The sequence below is a fragment of the Maylandia zebra genome, linkage group LG22, assembly GCF_041146795.1.
Source record: "Maylandia zebra isolate NMK-2024a linkage group LG22, Mzebra_GT3a, whole genome shotgun sequence".
NCBI lineage: Eukaryota > Metazoa > Chordata > Actinopteri > Cichliformes > Cichlidae > Maylandia > Maylandia zebra.
This window is the reverse complement of record NC_135187.1, coordinates 19,045,344-19,051,083: the sequence shown is the minus strand read 5'-3', so window position 1 is coordinate 19,051,083 and position 5,740 is coordinate 19,045,344.

Here is a 5,740-nt window from a genome sequence, read left to right as displayed (position 1 = left end):
GGGTGAGTTTTAAAGTGCTTTTCAGTGACAGCTGCCACTGTAGGTAGGCTTAAGTACCCCTAAACACTTCTTCTTTGCGTGCTTTCAGTTTGGTTTGTGATAATTTGGTTTGTGTGAATTTAAGTGTCAAAGTAAAAATGTATTTTGGGCCGGTGAGTGAAGGTACAAACTGAAGTAATTCAAAGGGAATATTGTTTAAAAGCTGGAATTTTCAAAGAGGTCCAGAGAGCAGCCCTGGGATGTATTCTCCATTAGTAGAGATGACTGCCTTCAGATGGATGAACACAGGGATGGGTGACAGGTATTGAGCGAGGGTCAGTCCCTGTGGAGATGCATAGATGGAATATGGCTGGGGGAGGGTTTGGAGGAGAAGGGTGTATAAAGGTCCACCTGAGGCCTCCCTTTTTCTTTTTAAACACCAAAGATGACATCATCAACAAGGGAAAGGGGTGTGTATTCGAGGGTGCGTTTCCTCTCTACTCACAGCGGACACAGATCTATCCAGCTCCTCCTTCGCTATCCCCTGTTTTTTTCCTTACTTTGGTAGGAAAAAAAATCAGTTTTTATTACATAAGATGTAGCGCTTGCAATACAATGTAACCAATTAATCCATGATATCTGAAAAGCTCCATGAAAACACTTCTCATGCATCAGGATTAATAAAAAGGAAATAAAACGACAAGCCCCTGCATGCAGCCTGCAGTCACCTCCACCTTTTCATGTGGCAAGAAAAATGAAGGAGATTTTTATTTGATTATACAGAAACACCTCGAGGCTACGACTTTGTTCCATAATATGTAACTGTTGGCCCTGAACGCATTTAAAGTGACTGCAGGTCCAGATCTGTCCCATATTTAAGCAGGAAATGTTTGATTCAATAATCTTTTTTTGTTAGCATGTGAACAGTTTCATGATTTTCATGATTCATGATGCATGAGCCACACATTTTCTTGCACTTTGTTCTATAGAAAAGTGATTATCACCGCTGAAATTCTGCTAGACTTGCTTATTCCAGGACATAAAGACATATGCAGTCACTGCTGAATTGTATTAAGCAGAAGTTACTCTGCTGACATTAAAAGAGCTTCTAGATTTTCAGCAGTTTAGTTTTTAGTCTAACTGAATGATTCAGAATCTCTCAATCTCAGTCAGCAATAATCAATATGGAAGTCAGTGTTTTCACAATCAATATGAATCAGAGGTGACAGACATGTGAGGGTAACAGACAGGCTGAACTTTACATCCTTCTGTCGTGCCAGCGGGGGGGTCGCTCCGTTTTTCCTGACTGTGAGTCTGAACAGCTATTTGATTTGATATGATTTGTTTTTTCCAGATATCTGTGGTTCTCCTAATTTGGAGACATTTCTTGGTAGCTATCAGATATATTACCAAGAAATTTAGGACAGTGAACAAATTTTATTGGGAAGTTTCTCATTCCCCTCAGGAGAAATTTTTGAGCTGATTGTAAAACTTATATTTACCTCCATTTGTGGAGAAATTATTCTAATTTTAAAAATCTCTGGAAAGAGCTCCTCAGGTAACTCTTAATATGAGTTTTTTTTAAAGGGCTTCATATTTGAGTCAAATCAATCTAGTAATGGGAACATGGACAATAGTTGCTGTTCATTTAAAGTCAATCGTTTTCACATCCTCTTTCCACAGTTTCCACAGTTAAAAACTTAAATGTCAGTAAATGTCTTCCTTTTTCACCCTTGTTGCTCCAACACCAGCTGACCGTGAGCCAGTGTTTTAGTGCAAATGGAGATATAGATCCCTCCAGATCTGTTTTACACGAGCAGGAATCTGAGACTGAAAGTGACCCAAACCAGTAGAATCATAATCTTCAAGCTCTGTAAGATACGTAGCCACCGAACAAAGATACGTCCAATGCTCCCTGTGCAGCTGCAGAGAAGAACAAACAGTACAGTGAAATTCTTCCAAGCGTCTGTGCTTCTCATCAACACTGACATGTGGGTGATTTTTCCATACACCTACGACTAACTGCCTCAAAAACACCCAGAGACACTGCTGACACACTCTGTACTTCGCTGATGTGTGCTGCCAGCACGCCCATTCTTGTTTACTATCAACCACATGTCCTGCTCCTTCCTGGAACAGGAAATGCTCCAGAGAAATGGAGATGGATACATGTCCACTCCTTCGCAGGGTCAGAAGTGCAGACCTCCACCCCGACACAGTGCAGCTGGTATATCTGGCCTTGCTGCGTAGTGTCATGGGAGGATTATGAGGCAAAGCTCAAGAGGGGGATTGTTCCTCAGGATGAGCATGTGTGCATGCGTCTGTGACTGGCTGCTGTCATGCGCCTGTCAGCTCCAGCATCATTGATTCTTCCTGAAGGTTCTTGTCAGGAAAATACAGAGCAAATCGCTCAAAATGCACACACAACTCCTTTTTGTGAGTGCGTGTTTGATTGTGTGTGTCAGCATGTGTGCAAACGTGCTGCTTTCCCCTTGACTGCGCGCTCTGACAGCTCCGTGAGTATGTATAGCCTCTATTGTTAACACGTGTGGCCTCAGCCTCCACAGTTCAGTCTATTTTTGGGAAATGACCTCACAAACAGAAGCACTGCTGATCGGTTTAGGGTTGCTTTTTTCTGCTTTTTCCTCTGACAGATTATGTGTCACGGTTAAACATCTAGAGGTCTTCTTAAGGCCTGAGTCACTGCAGTCTGGGTCAGGCCTTTGTGTTAAATGTACACGCGTACACGAGGCTTGCAACACACCACCTACAGATCTTGTGAAATACATTTCCAACAACAACCGTCCAAGATGATTTAGTATCCTCGCCTTCACTGATGAATCACACGCAAGCTTCCTCATCTATTGATGCCTGACTCAGGGGTCTTATTTTCAGGGAGGTCCACACACACACACACACACACACACACACACACACACACACACACACACACACACACACACACACACACACACACACACACCTTCTCTTGGAGATTGCTACAGTCAAGCTTTTGTATGCTACTCTGCAGCTACCAATATGTGTGCAAAACAGCATTCCTTGCATGTTAGCGCCAATGAGTCAGTCATCACTAAAAGGCAAACAGCATGTACAGTAAAGAGGTATGATAATGACTGAGAAGGCGATGACTGTGAAACAGAGGTATACATCGCTCTGAGCACCTTTCTTCAGAAGGTATGAGGTTGTGTAAGAGATGTTATAGCTATAATTACCGAGTTGTCTGGAAAGCAGAAGCAGAACGGCCTCATCTTTGCTCACATCAGTGACAGAAGCCGTCTGAAAGCTTTTCAGATATGATGTGTAATTTAGAGAAGCCGCTTTGAATCTTGGGGATGACTGGCACAGGCTGGACAAAAGACTATGGCGTGCGCATAGACACGCTCCAATCAGGAAGTAAAGGCTGACAAAAATCTCTGAAGTCAGTAAAAAATGTTTTTCAAAGAAACTGTAAAAGCCACGTTTGGCTCACATTCAAAGATGCCCCAAGCTATTTTTCAAAATGCAACATGAATTGCTTTGTTTTAGTGGTGATTAACTTTGTGTTTTATTGCTTTCTAAATTCTTAATTTTTCTTATGACTATAAATGTTAATTTGCCAAGTGAGGTAATCCTACAGCATATTATGTAATAAAGAAAACCATCCCAGTGGGCTTTCTGCTGAGGCTTACCCGGATCATTTTTTAAATTAAATTATTTAAATTAGACAGTAATCACTTTTCTCTACAGTCTAATGTAATAATAATAATAATAATAATAATTTGTTTTAGTAAACCAGTTAATATTTATATTGAGAGAGGATTAGCTTATTTGTCTTATGAAACAGTTATTAAATTATGCTGAAGTTTCCCTTTGGACTGATTATTTGATTAAGTTAACTGTTGCAGCTCAGCAGCTAACCAGTGATGAGTCTAGAGCCCTTTTGGCCATCTAGGCAAAAGTTTACAGTGGCCCCTCGGACCAGCATTCACCACATTTATTTAGTAAGTAACCTGATGCAAACATTACCAAAAACAAGAAGAGTCTTATGAAAAAACATGTAAAAAGTACACTGTAAATGGCAGAGACCATTTATTCTTTATTTTGGTAATAATAATAATAACTTTATTCGTATGGCACTATTAAAAATCATATAGTTACAGTGTTTCACAGTTTGAATAAGACCACAGATTTAACATGTTCCAGCTTGCAGACACACATACAGCCTCACATTCATTCCAACACTCCTCCGTACACGCGAGCGTCTCTCCTCCACAGTAAAGGCTAAACTAGCAGCATTTAGTTATCTAACCTTAAATTTAATCATTATTGTCTCCTTCGCTCGCCTCTGTCTTGCTTTTCTCTCCTCTTCCTCTGTTGACCCTCTTTCTTTCTCACTCCCAGATGGATCACTCCTCTTCATTTTCACTGAATAGCTTTTGTTTTTGTCATTGGGTTTGTGTAAACAGAATCGCACATGCCACTTGCAGCTGGAATGACCTCCTTAGGGAGGTCAGGGCTCTCCTATTGTCACAGAAAACTTTACACATGCCACTGCTGTACTTTTAATTATATCAGTCCCAAACCCTTCAAAAATGGCCTGGAGCCCTAAGTAGTTACCTGCTTCATCTGGCAGCAAGCAGCGCCTCTGTAGCTAACAGGCATCATTATCATCATCATCATCATCATCATCATTATTATATTATATATTATATTAGTAGTTGTTATTGTACTAATAGAAGGTTCTTTGATTTATCTTTTCTTACTTACTTAATAAATGGGAAACGATTGTATGTTTTATGAATATTTTTAAGTAATAAAGCAATGTTTTCATTTGTTTTTCTAAATATTCAATAATAAATGTATGCAAAGCAAAGCATAGCCTTTGTGTGTTCAGTGTTTTCTTTCATTTTCTGGGGAAGCCTCACCCACCCTGTCCAACACCATGTGGTGTCACAGTTATTGATTCAGCTTTTAGCTTATTGATCAGCCCAAAAGTGGTCAGCTGGGTCTTTCTGGGCCACAGCAACACTTCAGTAAAACCTTATTCAGTCTTCTTCTGCAGAAGCATTTATGTCATTTATGTACTTTCATAAACTTAAGGAAAGCGGACTTTCAGCACACTGGTTACCAAATATAGAAGAGGGTTAAACATTTGACAGCTGATATTCTCTGTCATTCGCTCACTGCAGCTGTGTAATGTGTCCTGTTTGTGTTCACTGCTCAGGAAACCACACAATATTAAGATTTAAGAAAATAAAGTCAAACTTTGTGTAGACATGAACTTCATTTGTTTAATAAATCAAATTCCTTCACTGAAATGATTTTGTTTGGAAAGGGGGAGATGTTACACAACAAGAGGCTGATGATACAAACAGATTCATCATCTTACAAAAAAACATCCGCAATATTTCTCACATTCCGACAATGCGTACCAAAACCGCATCTCCAGAGACTCCTCTGTAACTTTCTAGAAGATGGGAGGTTTCTCTCTGGCTCCTCCATAATTTCGTGGCTGATAGGTGGAGCTACTCAACCTGCGGCCGCTAGGGGGCGTGCAATGGCGTCCACCTCAAGTGGATTTGGCCCTGTGTGGGGATTGGGGAAAAGTCGCAGATAAAGAAGGGGGAAGTCATGGCTACTGATAGCGACAGTGGGAAGAAAATATGAGAGAAGCAGTGACATGAACAGAGAGCCAGTTCACTATGCAGGCTCCAGTCTGATAAGAAGAGGAAAAGCACGCAGAGATAGTCAACCTGTGGGA